Here is a 21,751-nt window from a genome sequence, read left to right as displayed (position 1 = left end):
CCTGAACATGTTAAAGCTGGCTTCCTTTGCCTTAGTGTGAGGCCTTATTTCCCGACCCCAATGCGCTGTTTTAAATCCCAGCGTTTTGGGCATACCACCTTAGGATGCAAAGGCGAAGCGACTTGTGGAAACTGTGGTAAGGCTGCTCATGAAGGAGTTGGTTGCTGGTCTCCAGCTAAATGTATTAATTGCTCTGGGAACCACCCTGTTTGGAGTAGGGACTGCCGAATATTTTTAGAGGAACGCAAAGTCCAGGAAACAAAAACAACCAAGCGGATCCTCTATGGTGAGGCCAAGAAGATCTATAAGTCGATGCAACCTCCCACATTTGCTACATCTTTTGGATCCCTGGTTCAAAAGCCTACTCCAAAAGTCGATGCCTCAACACAGACAGAGGTGGTGAGTGTTGGCACTAACACCTGCAGCTGTCAGTGCACTTGCAACGCAGCCAGTGTTTCAGAGCCTGTAGCCCCTACTCGAACGACAGACAAAGGTACAGTGGCGAACTTGGGCCAGCCTCTGGCGCCTCCAACAGCTGAGGCTGTTCCCAAGCCCAGTGCGCCAGTTACCACTCCCACATCAGCTCCCCCAAAGCCCACCAAACCACAGAAAGCTCCTGTACAGCAGCAACAGCGGGTCAAATCCCGTGGTAAACCATCTGACCATGCGGATGTTGTTTTACGTGAGGCTTCATCTGACTCTTCCCCAGAGTTGATGGAATACGATGTATGCATGGGGCAATCATCTCGTCCCACGCCTGACCCTCCACCTGCTGCGGTCTCCCCACCCCGTCAGAGAGACAGGATGAAGGTGCTACCCCCAACATAGATGGCTGCCATACTTCCGTAGAACTTGCAAGGGTTCAGGACACATGTGGAGGAACTTCGTCTACTCTCTCAGGGTAGACCACTGTGCCTATGTCTCCAGGAGACGTATTTCCATCCATCATACTCCCCTGAGATTCGAGGCTATACACTCCACAAAAAGGACGACGTGCGTGGGGAGAGAGCTAGAGGCGGCGTAGGTATTTTCGTCAGGACGGAGTACGACTCCTCGCCTCTCTCTCTTACGACGACTTTACAGGCCGTCGCTGTGTCCGTGCACGTGCGTCATCCATTGACTGTATGTTCGCTTTACTTGCCCCCACATGATGCACTTGATGAAGCGGCCCTCACCGACCTTCTTACACAGCTCCCCCAGCCATTCATTATTTGTGGTGATTTTAATGCCCACAATGTGCTTTGGGGCTCTGCAATTACCTGCTCCAGGGGTAGAGCAATTGAGAGGCTTCTCCTGTCATCCTGTGCCTACTTGCACAATGGAGGACAGAGTACTCATTTCTGCACAGCGACTGGGTCGTTCTCTGCCATTGATCTCTCGCTTTGGTCTCCAGCTCTTGCCGCCAGTGCTCACTGGGAAGTGGTCGCTGACTTGCACGGCAGTGATCATTTCCCAATCTGGATTCACCTGCCAGATGGCGTGGGCCCCGAAAGGAGACCACCACCATGGGTGCTCAGTGGAGCTGACTGGACTCTTTATAGCCAGTTGGCCCAATTCGAACACTGTGCGAATGTTGAGGTGTGGGTGGATCATATTACCAAAACGGTCCACCACGCCGCTGCAGCATCCATCCCACAGTACACAGGCTACCGGAAGAGGCCACCTGTGCCTTGGTGGAGTGCCGAATGCCGCTTTGCAATCAGGACCAGGCGTGCGGCTGTGCGTCGGTTCAAGTGTCGGCCGACTGCTGAGAATCTTGCAGCCTTTCGGGTGGCGAGGGCAAGATGTCGCCGCATTATTCGTGAGAGCAAGAAAAGGTCATGGCAACAGTTCCTGAACACCATTAATCGTTCCACCAAAAGTTCCATTGTGTGGGAGACCATCAGGAGAATTTCTGGCAGAGGAGGGAGGTGCCCCATAGCTGCTGTAATGACTAACGGCACTCTCCACACGGATCCGCGAGACATTGCCCAGACTATGGCAGCGTATTTTGCCACAGTTACTGCAACAACCAGTCAGGATCCTGGTTTCCAGCGCCATAGAGCCATTGCTGAGAGATGTAGTCTGGACTTCCAGTCCACCTCTCATGAAGTTTACAACTGCCAATTTTCTATGTGGGAACTGGATTCTGCATTGTCTGCAGCTCGTGACACATCCCCTGTTCACGACAGGATCCATTACAGTATGCTATGGCACCTCACAATGCGCAACAAAGAAATCCTCCTCGCACTTTTTAATGCCATTTGGGTGTCGGGCCACTTTCCTGACGCGTGGCGTGAGGCAGTTTTAATTCCTTTTTTAAAACTTGGAAAAGACCGCACGAGCCCGAGTAGCTACCGTAGTGTTGCCCTCACTAGTTGCGTGGGGAAGACCTTGGAGCGGATGGTCAACCGCCGCCTTGTCTGGATGTTAGAATCCCGGCAACTTCTTAGTCGCTTTCAGTGTGGGTTCAGGCGGTTTCGTTCCACCTTCGATAATTTTGCCCTCCTGGAGGCGGCTATGCAACAAGCTTTCCTACGCCGTCATCACCTTCTAGGTGTATTTTTCGACATCGAGAAGGCTTACGATACCACTTGGAGGCTAAAAAAAAATGGTTCTGAGCATGTGGAACTTAACATCTATGGTCATCAGTCCCCTAAAACTTAGAACTACTTAAACCTAACTAACCTAAGGACATCACACAACACCCAGTCATCACGAGGCAGAGAAAATCCCTGACCCCGCTGGGAATCGAACCCGGGAACCCGGGCGCGGGAAGCGAGAACGCTACCGCACGACCACGAGCTGCGGACCCACTTGGAGGCGTCTCATCCTGGAGCAACTTCACGAATGGGGTTTTCGTGGTTCTCTTCCTCTTTTTATTCAGTCTTTCCTCTCGCCACGATATTTTAGATACCGAATTGGTGACGTCCTGTCTGATCGCTTTGAGCAGGAGAACGGTGTCCTTCAGGGTAGCGTTTTAAGTGTGACTCTCTTTGCCATCGCTATTAATAGCATTACGTCCATAGTGAAAAGTCCTGTCCAGTGTTCCTTGTTTCTGGATGATTTCTCTTTGTTTTGCTCGTCCTCAAGCCTTGCAACGACAACGCGTCAGTTGCAACTTACTATTAGACGTTTGGATGACTGGGCGCAGATGAGTGGGTTTAAGTTTTCCACCGAGAAGTCTGTATGTGTTCTTTTTAACCGTTCTCGTTCGATTTTAACCTTTCCTGAGTTGAGGATGAGGGACACTATTCATACTTTTAACGACACGGTGAGATTTCTGGGGCTCATTTTTGACTCGAAGCTCACGTGGTTACCTCACCTTAAAGACCTGAAACGGCGGTCGCTTCAGGCTTTAAGTATTTTAAAATGTCTTAGCCACAGTACATGGGGAGCTGACAGGACTTGTCTGCTCCAGTTTTACGGGGCGTTTGTGCGATCTCGGCTCGATTATGGGTGCACGGTGTATGGGTCTGCGAGGCCTTCTTACTTAAAGTTGTTGGACGTTGTGCACCACGAAGGGCTTCGGTTGGCCACTGGGGCATTCCGAACTAGCCCCATACCAAGCCTCTGTGCAGAGGCTGGTGAACCGCCACTTCATATGCGGCGACGGCTACTTACGGTACACCAGGCGTATAAAACTTTGTCCACACCATACACCCCTGCATACCATACCGTTGCTCAGCCTCCTACGGCACGAGTATTTCATAACCGGCAACGTCCGACGCAGCCCTACGGGATTCGCGCACAGGATTGCCTCGCTGCGATGTCTATGGCTGGTCTTCGTGTTTTACGTCGCGGTTGGAGCAGATCTCCACCTTGGCTCCTCCGGAGACCCAAACTTATTTTAGATTTGACTCATTTTAAGAAAGATGGCACACCAGATTTTACATTCCAGTCTCTGTTTTTTAACATTTTAGATGTGCATCACGGTTTCACTGTCGTTTACACTGATGGCTCCAAACAGGAGACTTTCCTTGGCTGTTCTGTGGTGTTCCCTGATCATGTTACCCGGATTCGCCTCCCTGCTGAATATACCGTTTTCGCAGCGGAGCTCCACGCGATCCTGAAGGCACTGGAGCAGATGCATCGTGTTCGGGGTGATCGATTTCTTCTCTGCTCCGATTCACTTAGTGCCTTGCAATCACTGCAGAACCTATACCCGACTGAGGAGATGGTCCAGCTGATACATGACCAACTGTACTTGCTCCAACGGCGGGGTAAAGAGGTATCCTTCTGCTGGGTGCCTGGTCATGTAGGAATATGGGGCAATGAACAGGCAGATCGGGCTGCCAAGGAGGCCTGCAGAGTGCAGGATGTGGTCCAGTGTCCTATCCCCTTGCAGTCAGTCATCGCTGCACTCCACAGGAAGTGCATGGAGTTGTGGGTGGAAGAATGGCTGGCGGTGACGGCCAATAAACTGCGGTCGGTCATGTCAACCACTCGGCCGTGGCGTTCCTGCTGCCGGTTGCTCAGGCGGGAAGAGATGGCCCTCACACGTCTTCGGATCGGGCACTGTCCTCTCACACATAGCTATTTATTACGGCGGGAGAATCCTCCGTTTTGTGATGCTTGTGGTGTGCACATCTCTGTCCGGCACATTTTAACAGACTGCATTTTATATCGTGATGCAAGGGCGGAAGCACAAGTTGATGGGGATCTGCCTTGTGTTTTAGCTAATGATGAGACGTGTGTGTCTAGGGATTTTAAGTTTTGTGATGTGTCTGGACTCTGGCTTAAACTTTTGGCTGGAGGTTTTAGTGTATTGCAGAGTGGCTGATTCCTCCCCTTTTTTCCTTGCGGTCAGCCAGCCACTTCCATCTGCTACATTGTTTTAGCTCCCTCTATCATTTTCTTCCTGTGTTGTCCATGTTTTACTGCTGACACCCTGCTTCATCCCACTCTTCGGTGTGGGTGAGCACATATTTTTCAACGATTGTTACCAGTGTTTTATGTTCTGTTTTATATTCCTGTTCTGGGATTTTTCTTGACACCCGTCTCACTACGTTACTGAACGGGCGCTGAAGACCTTGCTGTTGTGCGCCCAAAAACCTCTCTACTACTACTACTCACCGACACAGGCGTAAGTGGCGCGTTCACTTCGGGCTTAGAGGAAGTCAGAGAGGAAATGTTTTAATGTTTGTCTTTGTCTTCTGGCAACTCACGGCCGTGGTGTCTCGTACCGACAAGCTGCTGCGGTATATATTTTGACAAGTAAGTGACATAGATTCGTTTGATGTGCATTAAAGAGATGATCATCTTCAAAGGAGGCACATGTCTGTAGCACGGAATACGAAATTAAGTTAAGGCTGTTGTAATATAACGCAATGAGTAGCGAAACGAATTCGTAATTATTTTGTAACTATTATTAGTTCTGATATGTGACATTTCGTCTCTGCCAATTATAGAATTCTCATTCGGAACAAACGAAACAGGAATTAATTACACCTGCTGCGAATTATATAGAAATCAAATCTCGACTATCTGGTTACGAGTTTCAAAATATTCTCTAACGCCTCCTAATAACTGTTTTGCAATATTTCTATATGCAACAGACAACTTACCTCATCTTGCCGCCGCAACTGCGTAATCAACAAAATGCTAAAAAATTTTAAAAGTATTACTGCGATCCGTGCAATACACGGACTAATTGCAGTAATTACTGCCATATTTTTGTGTATAGAAGTTGAATGATCCGGAGGGGTTTGGTTGGTTCATATGGCTCTGGGCACTATGGGACTTAACATCTGAGGTCAGCAGTCCCCTAGAACTTAGAACTACTTAAACCTAATTAACCTAAGGACATCACACACATCCATGCCCGAGGCAGGATTCGAACCTGCGACCGCAGCAGTCGCGCGGTTCCAGACTGAAGCGCCTAGAACCGCTCGGCCACAACGGCAGGGGTTTGGTCACCTAGCCTTAAACGATGTAGAGAAAAATGAAACAAACCAATAAAGTCTATTACTTTTTGCAAAATATTATTTAAACACTGATAAATTTTACACAGACTCAGGACACTTCATTGAGTAGGTAAACTAAAACTTGCACCAAACGTCATCCTGGTCAGCCTTGATGATGTTTCTTTGTTTATGCGCCACTCAGTGGCTCTCTGGAACACAGCGGTTCCATTTTCCCGCAAGACACCACAAAGCTCTTTCATTCATGTCTCCCCACGAGCTATTTCACGTGGAATGATAACTTCTGCGAAAGCTGGAAGACGTCACCATGGGTACTCCTCCTAGTGCAGTGGTCGCCAAGGTCTTCATGGAACATTTCGAAGCACAGGCACTGGATTTGGCACCTTTTAGACCTAAGGTGTGGTACAGAAATGTCGATGATACCTTCGTTGTGTGGAGCCATGGTGAAGAACAGCTCGGTGACTCCTTAAGACACTTGAACAGCCTCCATATCAACATAAAATTTAGCATCGAAGTAGAAAAGGACAAAAAAACCACTATTTATAGATGTGCTGGTCACAAGGGATGGTGGAAACCTGGGACACAGTGTGTATCGAAAACCGACACACACAAATCGATACCTACACAAACTATCAAATCAACACCAGAACCCAAAAAGGGGCATGATTAATACGCCCGTAACGTGATCAAAACGAGTATGTAAGCCGCAGCATCTCAGATGCGAAATACAAGACTCGGAAAGTGTTCTGAGCAGCAATGGGTACTTCACAAACTATAATAGAAATACAACAGAGCGAAACACTCGGCGTAGTGGCAAACCAGAAAAAGAAATGTTGGATACGTACTTTCTGACATACATTCCCAGAATGACGGAGAGAATAGGCCGTACATCGCGCAAACACGGCTCAAAGATTATTTCTAAACCGACAAAGAAGATCAAAGAGTGTCTCAGATCGGCAATGGAGAAAAGGGATCCACTTGTAAGGTCGGGAATATACCGCATATCATGCACATGCGCCGGCCGCGGTGGCCGTGCGGTTCTACGCACTTCAGTCCGGAACCGCGTGACTGCTACGGTCGCAGGTTCGAATTCTGCCTCGGGAGTGGATGTGTGTGATGTCCTTAGGTTCGTTAGGTTTAAGTAGTTCTAAGTTCTAGGGGACTGATGACCTCAGATTTTGAGTCCCATAGTGCTCAGAGCCATTTTGATACATTTTTTATTTGTAATGATCGATACTTTGAGAGTCGAAGCCAAATTATCGTGTCCTTACTATAATTAGTCTACTGGGGGCCTATAAGATGCTAATTTATGTAGGTTACCAGTTAATAATAATATCGGTACGTATGTGACCCTGGTTGCAGCACCAAAATGTAAGTATTGGCACTTAGGCCTTAGAACATTCATAATAGGCGGTACATGATTAGAGCTTTTCAGGTAAAACACAGTCACAAGGTACGCTTAGGTGCTGGTCGAGTTTGCACGTCCTACAGTCTTAAGCACAAGGGATTGCCACAAAGTTTTGACTATCATCTCGAAAAAAATTGATTAATGTTTTGTTTAGTTGCAGGTAAAATGTCTGCCGCGTGGGATTAGCCGAGCGGTCTCAGGCGCTGCAGTCAAGGACTGTGCGGCTGGTCCCAGCGGAGGTTCGAGTCCTCCCTCTGGCATGGGTGTGTTTAGGATAATTTAGGTTCAGTAGTGTGTAAGCTTAGGGGCTGATAACCTTAGCAGTTAAGTCCTATAAGATTTCACACATTTGAAGATTTTTTTTTTGGTAAAATATCTGCAAGTTTGGTACGAGATGAAATTTCTGTAGCACTCGGACCGTAGCAAACCGCTAGGGCAGTGGTTCTCAACCTTTCATAGACCACTGCCTGTGAGTGCAGTCAGACGTTAACTAGTACCTCTGCCCTCCCCCCCCCCTCTGCCATCTGTAGCCCCCCCCCCCTCTGCCATCTGTAGCCCCTCTGCCATCTGTAGAACGAAAGACTTTTATGGAACACTTTTATTTTTAAAATGATGAAAGATGAATGATATTTAGTTTGTGTGTGAGTGTGTGTGTGTGTGTGTGTGTGTGTGTGTGTGTGTGTGTGTGTGAATGAGGAAGGAACTCGTGGTGCATCGCAACTGCTACCCACAACTCCCTCTCTCAAAGGAAAACTATCTCTCCACATTGATGGCAGACACTTGTTACAAAATATACTTCCCCCGCACTGTTCTTCTCCATTGCAGCACTTGCTTAATCCACACACTGCAACTCCATTTAAAATCAAACAAGTTAAAATGTGTGCACTATACTTACTCTTCGTAAATCAAATGATTGTTGCACTTCTTACTTCTGAGCTGGTAGACATTTAAAGTCTTCAGGCTGTTAATGTATTGTGTCTGACCACAACCACTAACAGTAATAGTAATAATAATAATAATAATAATAATAATAATATGTACACCACTATACTAGCCCTTATGTAGTTACTGCTGTGTCGTGCTGTCAATTAATTCATTTGTCTGTTTCAAAGCGAATAATGAACCAATTTCTGGACTACTGCAGGTACTATCTACAACTTGAAGAAGACATTTTCTTGAGATCTTTAGCATTTGTCACGTATATGTCTCACTTTTATCATTATTGATGTACAGTAAAATACATATCAAATGTGTGTGGTGGGTGGCCTACGTGAGGAACTTGTAATCCCCACTGCATTAATGCTACTAATTGAGAAAAAGTAATATTAAAGTCTTAAAATATTGTGATAATACACTCCTGGAAATTGAAATAAGAACACCGTGAATTCATTGTCCCAGGAAGGGGAAACTTTATTGACACATTCCTGGGGTCAGATACATCACATGATCACACGGACAGAACCACAGGCACATAGACACAGGCAACAGAGCATGCACAATGTCGGCACTAGTACAGTGTATATCCACCTTTCGCAGCAATGCAGGCTGCTATTCTCCCATGGAGACGATCGTAGAGATGCTGGATGTAGTCCTGTGGAACGGCTTGCCATGCCATTTCCACCTGGCGCCTCAGTTGGACCAGCATTCGTGCTGGACGTGCAGACCGCGTGAGACGACGCTTCATCCAGTCCCAAACATGCTCAATGGGGGACAGATCCGGAGATCTTGCTGGCCAGGGTAGTTGACTTACACCTTCTAGAGCACGTTGGGTGGCACGGGATACATGCGGACGTGCATTGTCCTGTTGGAACAGCAAGTTCCCTTGCCGGTCTAGGAATGGTAGAACGATGGGTTCGATGACGGTTTGGATGTACCGTGCACTATTCAGTGTCCCCTCGACGATCACCAGTGGTGTACGGCCAGTGTAGGAGATCGCTCCCCACACCATGATGCCGGGTGTTGGCCCTGTGTGCCTCGGTCGTATGCAGTCCTGATTGTGGCGCTCACCTGCACGGCGCCAAACACGCATACGACCATCATTGGCACCAAGGCAGAAGCGACTCTCATCGCTGAAGACGACACGTCTCCATTCGTCCCTCCATTCACGCCTGTCGCGACACCACTGGAGGCGGGCTGCACGGTGTTGGGGCGTGAGCGGAAGACGGACTAACGGTGTGCGGGACCGTAGCCCAGCTTCATGGAGACGGTTGCGAATGGTCCTCGCCGATACCCCAGGAGCAACAGTGTCCCTAATTTGCTGGGAAGTGGCGGTGCGGTCCCCTACGGCACTGCGTAGGATCCTACGGTCTTGGCGTGCATCCGTGCGTCGCTGCGGTCCGGTCCCAGGTCGACGGGCACGTGCACCTTCCGCCGACCACTGGCGACAACATCGATGTACTGTGGAGACCTCACGCCCCACGTGTTGAGCAATTCGGCGGTACGTCCACCTGGCCTCCCGCATGCCCACTATACGCCCTCGCTCAAAGTCCGTCAACTGCACATACGGTTCACGTCCACGCTGTCGCGGCATGCTACCAGTGTTAAAGACTGCGATGGAGCTCCGTATGCCACGGCAAACTGGCTGACACTGACGGCGGCGGTGCACAAATGCTGCGCAGCTAGCGCCATTCGACGGCCAACACCGCGGTTCCTGGTGTGTGCAAGTATGGTGGGTCTGACACACCGGTGTCAATGTGTTCTTTTTTCCATTTCCAGGAGTGTAGTAATGACCTTTATCAATAATTTAGTTTCGGGAATTAGTTTTTACCCCTCAGAAAATTTCATTTCACCACTCAGGGGCCCGCGTCTCGTGGTCGTGCGGTAGCGTTCTCGCTTCCCACGCCCGGGTTCCCGGGTTCGATTCCCGGCGGGGTCAGGGATTTTCTCTGCCTCGTGATGGTTGGGTGTTGTGTGCTGTCCTTAGGTTAGTTATGTTTAAGTAGTTCTAAGTTCTAGGGGACTGATGACCATAGATGTTAAGTCCCATGGTGCTCAGAGCCATTTGAACCACTCAGGGGGTAATTACCCCCAGGTTGGGAACCAATGCGATACGGGAACCAAACCAACATGCACCGTAATTCGTTTTCGGGAGCTGAAGGGGAACGACGCTGCAACATTCCACGCTCTGTTGGTGGACTGAATGCTAACAGTGCGTCATCACAGAAGACATCAGTTAGTCTGTGCATAGCCTCCAGTGTGAACAGACAGGTCTGAATGACGAAGGACGACATGTCAACCGAGCGAGGTGGCGCAGTGGTTAGCACACTGGACTCGCATTCGGGAGGACGACGGTTCAATTTCGTCTCCGGCCATCCTGATTTAGGTTTTCCGTGATTTCCCTAAATCGTTTCAGGCAAATGCCGGGATGGTTCCTTTGAAAGGGCACGGCCGATTTCCTTCCCCGTCCTTCCCTAACCCGAGCTTGCGCTCCGTCTCTAATGACCTCGTTGTAGCCGGGATGTTAAACACCACTAACCAACCAACCAACGACATGTCAGACGGCCCCTGTATGAAGAAATGCAGTCCATAGTGCTCTAAGACTGGCGTATCGTAATCGATGCGACAGTCGAAAAATTTTAAATAACTCATGAATCAGTTTGCGACATCTTGCACGACATTTTGAAGGCCACAACTTCCACTGCGCGCTGGGCTCTGCAGCTGCTCACAGCCAATTAAAAAGCCTCCGGAATTGAGGCGACAGTGGAAATGTTGCTGCTGTGCGACACCTACTCAGTGGATTTTCTTAGGCGCCTAATCACCGTTGACGAACGCTAGGGTAGTTTTATGACCCCGAGACGAAGCAGCAAAGCAGACAGTGGAAACATGGCATTACCACCGCCGGAATAGGCCAATACGGAGCCATCATTGGGTAGTCCGCAACTCGTGGTTTTGCGGTCGCGTTCTCCCTTCCCGAGCGCGGGTTTGATTCCGGGTAGGATCGTGGATTTTGACCTGCCTCGAGATGACTGGGTGTTTGTATTGTCCTCATCATTTCATCATTCATTATATTGGCGAGATTGGACTGAGCAAAGGTTGGGAATTTGTACGGGCGGTGATAACCGTGCAGTTGAGCGCCCCACCAACCAAACATCATCATCCATCATTGGGCAAGGCGACTCTGAATGTTCGTAGGGACTGTCGTGGCTGATGCCATAGATTTTGTTCTTAAGGGTCAAATCGTGACAGAAGTACAGTACCGAAATCTCCTGAAGAGACTACGGGAAGCTGTGAAGACGTAGCTTCGCGGAAAGCTATCCACGGTGTGTTTCGCTACACGAAAACCGCCCAGCTCATTTTCCACGGAACACACTCACACGTCTTGCTTCTTTGGGATATCAAACTTTGCAATATTCCATATGGATATTCTAGAACAACTGTAAGTTTCAGACCCAACTATTTTCCAAAATGTGTGTTCAGTGACCTGTTTTAAGCATTCATTCATTTATTCATATCATTTTCGCCCTTATGGACAGTGTTTGAACTCAGATATCTGATGATAACACAATTTTCATTTCTTTCCTTTATTCCTTTTCTCTTCCCAAAATCTCTTCATCCTTTGACTATGCTCTTGTTTCCTTTGTTCCATGCTTAATGCTCCCGTCTTCAACTTCTCATTTACCATAAATTTTGCGTTCCTAATTTTGTTCCTGAATTCCTTTCTGTCTTTTATCATTTATTTGTTGATCCCCAGCTGCCTTATGTCTTCCTCTATGTCATAATACCAATTTGTTTTAAGGGCTGAATGTTTTACTATATCAAATATTCTCTTTGTAAGTCTGGTGTTGTCCATTCTCTGTATGTGTCCACAGAAATTTAGTCTGCGTTTTCTGATCATGTCTGTGAGTCTGTCAGTGTTTTGTTATAACTCACTGCTAGATCTTTCATCCATATGCCATCTTTGTGTATTGGTCAGAATATATTCCTGAGAATTTTGCGTTCTATTTTTTATGTCTCTATAATGCCTGATGCTCCAATTGTGGTCGTTTCTGACGCCTATAGTGCTTCCGGTAATACAACTGTTTTGTAGTGTCTAATTTTGGCCTGTCTTGATATGCTTTTCTTATTATAATGTGACAAAGTGAGTTTGTATGCTTTCTGGAGTCTTTCTGTTCGTTCTATGTTGGATGCGTTGTTTGATCCTCCTGTTTGTATATATTCCCCTTTATGTTTAAATTTTTCGACTCTTTTTACGGATCCATACATCGTTTGCATGATGTGTACATTGCTGGTTTATCGTTCCATGTATTGAGTCTTCTCATACGACATCTGTAGAGCCGCAGGTAGCTCCGTCACCACATCAGGTTTCATTGTCAGTGATTGATTATTTCAAGGTGATAACTAAAACTTTGTGGCTACGTTACGTACATAATACGTCAGTATCGTACATAAAAAATATTAGTTTCCTCGTATTGCACAGGTCTAGCTGAAGACTGGAAATGTCGAACGTTCTAGTGCCACTTTTGTTTTACAAAACGCTTTTATTACGTTGTCGGCACTCTGTTGCATGTCCTTAGACTTCTTCCAATTTCCAGCCATGGTGGAAATGTTCCAAACATTAATTCCTAAATGGCACATGGTCTTCGTGCCAAGCAGTGTTTCCTTCTCGAGTTCCAACGACCATGCGCTAGTGTCTCCCCCATTTAGTTGGTGCATTGTCTGTTTGATAAGCACAGTGCATGTACGCTTTGGCTTGAATCAGTAAAACATCTTTGTAATGGAAGGAGACGACTTGTGTTTCAAAATTAGTGAAAAGTGTTGGAGACGTGAACAGACAAAAGAAGGTGTGAGTGGAAGACGTTATGAAAAGCTATTTTTTCTTCAATAGCGCAGCGACTTGTACATTAAACTTTACATCTGACCCCAAGAATGCAAATGTGCAAACAACAGAAATAAGTACTGAACGACTTCTTTCTTGAATTTGATTTCGTTATTCTCTCCTTAAAAATTAAAAAAGATTTTAGGAACATTTTCTTGTTGACTGTAGTTCTGTTAGTTGAAACACAGCTGGTATATAGCTAGTATTTTCCCAAATAAAGGGGAATGAAACTTTCTTTCTGACACCTTGAACCAGGTAGTTTCCTGATATCGAACGTTGGTATAACGAACTAACTTAAATCAGTTACTAAAGGAAAGCCTTCCTGTTCAAACTGTTTACCAGTAATATTCATTTCAGAGTGCGCTGATGTAGTAACTCCATATTGAACAATCGCATAGAAGCACTCAATCGACGAAAGATCCGTACTCAAAGAACGGGCATTTGCATAGGTCACACCAGTAATCCAGAAAGGAAATGGAAGTAAATGACTGAATTACGGACCTGCATCACTGACTTCAATTTGCAATAGATTTTAGAATATATACTACGTTTTTTACACGAAGCAGTGAATGCCATCGACACGGTGACTCAGATGGATTCTATATTGCTACATTTCCAGAAGGATTTTTGACAACGCTCCTCATAAGCAGTTTCTATTAAAACAGTGTGCCTATAAAGTGACACTTGTGGGACGGGATTCCTGGTTTTCTGCCATAAACGACGTATTTCGTTATTGGCAGAACGTCACTGAGTCAAACCGAAGCTGTATCTGGCGTTCCCCAAAGAAGTGTATGGGCCCTCTTCTGCTCCTAATCTACACTGACGGAAAAATAATCGCAACACCAAAAAATAATTGATATAGAGTAATGAAATTTCGGGATTACATTTATCAAGGTAAAAGTGATTAATATTGTAAGATTACACATTAATATAACAGTGAGGTAAGCTGAAACGTCCCCTTAGAAAAATTAATGAATTACTGTGCTGATGAAACTCTACGTTATTTGATTTTCAAACAGCTGAGTAGAGCTGAACGTACTCAGACATTTCTCTCTTTACTTATTCTGATCATCACTAAACTGACACACAATATTTTTAGCGCAACGCAATCTGACTTTCACTAATCCCTACAAAAGATGGCCCTGACTAACAATAATCTATACCTTTCATGAATCACTTACCTCACAAAAATCTTCATTACACGAACTACTGCAATACAGCGAGCGCCAATACTGCCAGCTAAATAAAAGATTCTAACTACTGAAGGCACTAACTACTGATAGGCATAGTTAGCAAATGAAAGATTTTGATAGAGAACAAACAATGTATTTACCTTAATAGTGTTCAAAAGTCATTATATACAGGGTGTTTCAAAAATGACCGGTATATTTGAAACGGCAATAAAAACTAAACGAGCAGCGATATAAATACACCGTTTGTTGCAATATGCTTGGGACAACAGTACATTTTCAGGCGGACAAACTTTCGAAATTAGAGTAGTTACAATTTTCAACAACAGATGGCGCTGCAAGTGATGTGAAAGATATAGAAGACAACCCAGTCTGTGGGTGCGCCATTCTGTACGTCGTCTTTCTGCTGTAAGCGTGTGCTGTTCACAACGTGCAAGTGTGCTGTAGACAACATGGTTTATTCCTTAGAACAGAGGATTTTTCTGGCGTTGGAATTCCACCGCCTAGAACACAGTGTTGTTGCAACAAGACGAAGTTTTCAACGGAGGTTTAATGTAACCAAAGGACCGAAAAGCGATACAATAAAGGATCTGTTTGAAAAATTTCAACGGACTGGGAACGTGACGGATGAACGTGCTGGAAAGGTAGGGCGACCGCATACGGCAACCACAGAGGGCAACGCGCAGCTAGTGCAGCAGGTGATCCAACAGCGACCTCGGGTTTCCGTTCGCTGTGTTGCAGCTGCGGTCCAAATGACGCCAACGTCCACGTATCGTCTCATGCGCCAGAGTTTACACCTCTATCCATACAAAATTCAAACGCGGCAACCCCTCAGCGCCGCTACCATTGCTGCACGAGAGACATTCGCTAACGATATAGTGCAGAGGATTGATGACGGCGATATGCATGTGGGCAGCATTTGGTTTACTGACGAAAATTATTTTTACCTGGACGGCTTCATCAATAAACAGAACTGGCGCATGTGGGGAACCGAAAAGCCCCATGTTGCAGTCCCATCATGCCTGCATCCTCAAAAAGTAATGGTCTGGGCCACCATTTCTTGCAAAGGATTCATTGGCCCATTTTTCAGATCCGAAACGATTACTGCATCACGCTATCTGGACATTCTTCGTGAATTTGTGGCGGTACAAACTGCCTTAGACGACACTGCGAACACCTCGTGGTTTATGCAAGATGGTGCCCGGCCACATCGCACGGCCGACGTCTTTAATTTCCTGAATGAATATTTCGATGATCGTGTGATTGCTTTGGGCTATCCGAAACATACAGGAGGCGGCGTGGATTGGCCTCCCTATTCGCCAGACATGAACCCCTGTGACTTCTTTCTGTGGGGACACTTGAAAGACCAGGTGTACCGCCAGAATCCAGAAACAATTGAATAGCTGAAGCAGAACATCTCATCTGCATGTGAAGCCATTCCGCCAGACCCGTTGTCAAAGGTTTCGGGTAATTTCATTCAGAGAGTACGCCATATTATTGCTACGCATGGTGGATATGTGGAAAATATCGTACTATAGAGTTTCCCAGACCGCAGCGCCATCTGTTGTTGACAATTGTAACTACTGTAATTTCGAAAGTTTGTCCGCCTGAAAATGTACTGTTGTCCCAAGCATATTGCAACAAACGGTGTATTTATATCGCTGCTCGTTTAGTTTTTATTGCTGTTTCAAATATACCGGTCATTTTTGAAACACCCTGTATATCAGTTCATGACATCCAGTCTTACAAATTTACTGTCTCTGATGGACACACGTCCAGATCATCCGCTCTCAAAACTCTGCCATCTCTCTCCCCACATCCACCATTGCTGGCGGCTCACCTCCAACTGCGCAACGCTATTCGCTGTTAACAGTCAACTGCCCAACACTACAATAGCAAATTCCAACAATGCAAACCAACCACAGACTGCACAGAGCACAGTCAGTGATTTTCATATGGAGCACTACATGGCGTTACCAACATAAAAACCTAAACAGCATACTTACAAAGCCATTGCAAATGTGAACGGCTGGTACATTAATAACCGCAGTAACAGCTAGAATATTGAGTGCAAGCATGCGAACGTCCATGCATTGGTCGCACAGGTGCCGAATATCAGTTTGTGGAACAATATCCCACGCCTGTTGCACTTGGTGGTCAATACAGGGACAGTTAGTGCTGATTGAGGATGACGATGGAGTTGTCGTCCGATGACTTACCGTATGTGCTCGATTGGAGACAGATCTGGTGATCGAGCAGGCCAAGGCAACATGTAGGGTTACAGCAGCGGTATGTGGGCGAGCATTATCCTGTTGGAAAACACCCCTTGCAATGTTGTTCGTGAATGACAACGCAAGACGTCAAATCACCAGATTGATGTACAAATTTTCTGTCCGGGTGCGCGGGAGAAGCATGGGAATGCACAGGCTGTCATATGAAATTGCACCCCAGACCATAACTCCAGGTGTCGATCCAGTGTGTCTAGCATGCACAGAGGTTGGTTGCAGGCACTCAACTGGCCTCTTCCCAACACACTGCTATCACTGGTACCGAGGCAGGGTGCCACGAACCGATGGAGGGTGCCACGAACTTGTAAGTCATTTACAGCCACTTGTCCGGATACTTTTGATTACATAGTGTAGTGTGCCTACACTAATTACTTTTGAATACATTGTGGGAGTATGCAGTGATCAGTGTCATTACAAATATTTACTATCAAAAACAGTCGTGATCACAAATTATTTATTCCGGTGACTGGTTTCGACCACAACTGTGGTCATCTTCAGACCAAAGAGTAAGAACCTCCTTCTGGTTGTAAATCACTCCACAAATTATTTATTCCGGTGATCGGCTTCAACCACAACTGTGGTCATCTTCAGACAAATGAGTAAGAACCTTCTTCTGGTGGTAAATCACTCCACAAATTATTTATTCCAGTGTCCGATTCCGACCACAACTGTGTTCATCTTCAGACTGATGAGTAAGAACCCCCTTCTGGTGGTAAGTCACTCCACAAATTATTTATTCCGGTGATCGGTTTCGACCACAACTGTGGTCATCTTCAGACCGATGTGTAAGAACCTCCTTCTGGTGGTAAATCAGTGGTCTAAAGATGACCACATTTGTGGTAGAAACCGGTCACCGGAATAAATAATTTGTGATCAAGACTGTTTTTGATAGTAAATATTTGCCTGCACTAAGCTTCTCCGTTCTTTGCTAGAATATTGCTGTGCAGTATGGGATTCCTACTAGATGGGACTGACGGAGGACATCGAAAAACTTTAAAGAAGGGCAGCTCGTTTTATATTATCGCGAACCAGGTTAGAGAGTATCATGGACACGCTAGGCGAGTTGAGGAGGAATCATTAAAACAACGACTCTTTAGTTGTTTTCAAGAAATTTTAAACACTACATTTCTCCTCTGAATCCGGAAATATTTTGTTGAGGCCTGCCTATAAGGGGCAGTCAATTTAAAAAGGAGACAGATGGCAATAATGTAAGTCAACTGTTTATTCTTTAAAAAATAATCGCTATAACGGGGTCAATACATTTAACCCACTGTGAGACAAGACTGTCTACGTCTTCATGATAAAATGTTTACAGTTGCTTACGGAACCATGTCGCCAAGGTTTCTTCGACTACGCTGCAGAAATTTCGCTGGGAACCCCTTACACATCCTCCATAGAGTCCCGATCTCATCGCACGCGTCTGCATATTTTCAGAGCCCTGAAGAAATACATTCGTTGCCGTTGATTTGCTTCGGGCGTAGAGATGCACTTCTGGGTACAGTCACTGTTCCGCAGGAAACAGCGTTTTTCCATGAAGGTACTGAGCGCCTTGTGTCACAGCATGTATTAAAGGTTTTGACTGTCACGTTTGAAGTAATTAACAGTTTAATTACTTTTTGCCATCTGACTCTTTCGTGTGACTGGTCCTTCTTACATACGGAGAAACGATCACTGGAATAAAATAAGTGAAATCAAAACTCCCTCTGAAAGATGAAAGTGTTCGCTTTTGCCGCGCAGTGTACCTGATTGTCGAAAGAGGGTTCGATGAATCCTCCAAGGCTTAGAGACCACAGAGAGCAAACATGCAGTCGTAGATGTTAGATGTAAATACTTCTCACTAATTATATATATATATATTGTAATTGCATTGCAGTTAAATATTTATAATCTAATTACACTGAAGTGACAAAAGAAATTAGATAGCGATATGAACATACACAGATGGCGATAGTATCGCGTACGCAAGGTATACAACGGCAGTGCCGCGAGGGATTAGCCGAGCGGTCTGGGGCGCTGCAGTCATGGACTGTGGGGCTGGTCCCGGCGGGGGTTCGAGTCCTCCCTCGGGCATGGGTGTGTGTGTTCGTCCTTAGGATAATTTAGGTTAAGTAGTGTGTAAGCTTAGGGACTGATAACCTTAGCAGTTAAGTCCCATAAGATTTCACACACATTTTGAACAACGGCAGTGCATTGACGGAGCTGTCGTTCCTTCTCAGGTTATCCATGTGTAAAGGTTTGGCCGCGCGGGGTTAGCCGAGCGGTCTCGGGCGCCACAGTCGTTGACTGTGCGGCTGGTCCCGGCGGAGATTCGAGTCCTCCCTCGGGCATGGGTGTGTGTGTTTGTCCTTAGGATCATTTAGGTTTAGTAGTGTGTAAGCTTATGGACTGATGACCTTAGCAGTTAAGTCCCATAAGATTTTACACACATTTGAACATTTCTGTAAAGGTTGAAACGTCCCCTTAGAAAAATTGTACAGGACTGTGCTCAAACTGACACACAATATTTTTAGCGCAACGCAATCTGACTTTCAAAAATCCCTACAAAAGAATGGCCCTGACTAACATTAACCTATACCTTTCACAAATCACTTACCTCACAAAAATCTTCATTACTCGAACTACTGCAATACAGCGAGCGCCACTACTGCCAGCTAAATTAAAGACTCATACTACGGAAGGCACTAACTACTGATAGGCATAGTTAGCAAATGAAAGATTTTAATAGAGAGCAAACAATGTATTTACCTCAATAGTGTTCAAAAGTCATAATGTATATAGCAGTTCATGATATCCAGTATTACAAATTTCAAAACTCCGCCATCTCTCTCCTCACATCCACCACTGCTGGCGGCTCACCTCCAACTGCGCAACGCTACGCGCTGTTCACATCCAGCTGCCCAACACTACAATGGCAGACAACAATGCAAACTAGCCACAGACACAGCACAGCACAGCCAGTAATTTTCATACAGAGCGCTACGTGGCGTTACCAATATAAAAACCTGAACAGCCTACTTACAAGGTTTGCGATGTAATTATCTCCGCACGACGGGAATTAACAGATTTTGAGCTCGGAATGGTAGCTGGAGCTGGACGCATGACACATTCCATTTGGGAATTCGTTAGGGAATGCAGTATTCCGAAAGCCACAGTATCAAGACTGTGCCGAAAATGCCAAACTTCGGGCCTTACCTCTTACCAAGAGAAGCGCAGTGCCCGACTACCTTCACTTAACGACCGAGAGCAACGGCGTGCTAACAGACAAGCGACATTATGTGAAACAACAGCCGAAATCTATGTGGGACTTACGACGAACGTACCCGTTAGGACAGTGCCGCGAAATTTGGCGTTAACGGGCTATGGCAGCAGACTTCCGATGCGAGTGCCTTTGCTAATAGCACGACATCGCCGGCATCGCCTGTCCTGGGCTCGTGACGATATCGGTTGAACCCTTGACAATTAGAAAACCGTGGCCTGATTAGATGAGTCTGGATTTCAGTGGTAAGACCTGATGGAAGGGTTCGATTGTGACGCAGACCCAACGAAGCCATGGACTCCAGTTGTCAACAAGGCACTGTGCGAGCTGGTGGTAGTTCCATAATAGTGTGGACTGTGTTTACAGGGAATGGACTGGCTACTGTGATCCAACTGAACCTATCATTGACTGGAAATGGTTATGGTTCTAATGGCCCTGAGCACTATGGGACTTAACTGCTGAGGTCATCAGCCCCCTAGAACTCAGAACTACTTAAACCTAACTAACCTAAGGACAGCACACACATCCATGCCCGAGGCAGGATTCGAACCTGCGACTGTAGCGGTCGCGCGGTTCCAGACTGTAGCGCCTAGAATCGCTCGGCCACCCGGCTGGCGGAAATGGCTATGTTCGGCTACTTGGAGACCATTTGCAGCCATTCGTGGCTAGAATTTTTATGGATGGCACTGCGCCATGACACCAGGCCACAATTGTTCGCGACTTGTTTGAAGAACATTTTGGACAGTTCGAGCGAATGGTTTAGCACCCAGACCGCTCGACATGAATCCTATCGAACATTTGTGGAATATAATCGAGATGTCAGTTCGTGTACAAACTCCCACACTGGCAACACTTTCGGAATTATGGACGGCATAGAGCATGGCAAGTCACGTCGAGTTGTGCACTATGAGGGCAAAAGGAGGTAGGCCACGATATTAGAAGGTATCCCATGACTTTTGTCACCTCAGTGTAATTTCATTAGTTTTTGCAGTGATGAGGTGAGCAGCAAAATTCTACATCTACATGGATACTCTGCAAATCACATTTAAGTGCCTGGCAGAGGGTTCATCGAACCCCCTTCACAATTTTCTATTATTCCAATCTCGTACAGCGCGCGGAAAGAACGAACACCTACATCTTTCCGTACGAGCTCTGATTTCGCTTATCATGCTGATCGTTTCTCTCTATGTAGGTCGGCGTCAAAAAAATATCTTCGCATTCGGAGGAGAAAGTTGGTGATCGGAATTTCGTGAGAAGATTCCACCGCAACCCGAAAAAACGCCTTTATTTTAATGATGTCCACCCCGAATCCTGTATCATTTCAGTGAGATCCCCTCCCCTACTTCGCGATAATACAAAACGTGCTGCCCTTCTTGGAACTTTTTCGATGTACTCCGTCAATACTTTCTGGTAAGAATCCCACATTGCGATGCAGTATTCTAAAAGACGACGGACAAGCGTAGTATAAACAGTCTCCTTAGTAGATCTGTTACATTTTCTAAGCGTCCTGCCAATAAAACGCAGTCTTTGGTTAGCCTTCCCCACAACATTTTCTATGTGTTCCTTCCAATGTAAATCTTTCGTAATTGTAATTCAAAGGTATTTAGTTGAATTTACGGTCTTTAGATTTCACTGATTTATCGTGTAGCCGAAGTTTAACGGATTCCTTTTAGCACTCATGTAGATGACCTCACACTTTTCGTTATTTAGGATCAATTACCAATTTTCACACCATACAGACGTCTTTCCGTCATTGGCCATTGCTTGGATTACTTTTTGAGTATCACTCCTGTCAAATGATGCCCCCTCTGCACAACAAATTCATCTAGGCAGCGTTGGAAGCTTTCCATAACTCAGCGTAACGTATTCCCTGGGACATTGTCGACGGCAG

Source organism: Schistocerca cancellata, chromosome 9, assembly GCF_023864275.1.
Source record: "Schistocerca cancellata isolate TAMUIC-IGC-003103 chromosome 9, iqSchCanc2.1, whole genome shotgun sequence".
NCBI classification, from domain to species: domain Eukaryota; kingdom Metazoa; phylum Arthropoda; class Insecta; order Orthoptera; family Acrididae; genus Schistocerca; species Schistocerca cancellata.
The sequence above is the reverse complement of the archived record's forward strand: the minus strand, read 5'-3'. Positions refer to the sequence as shown.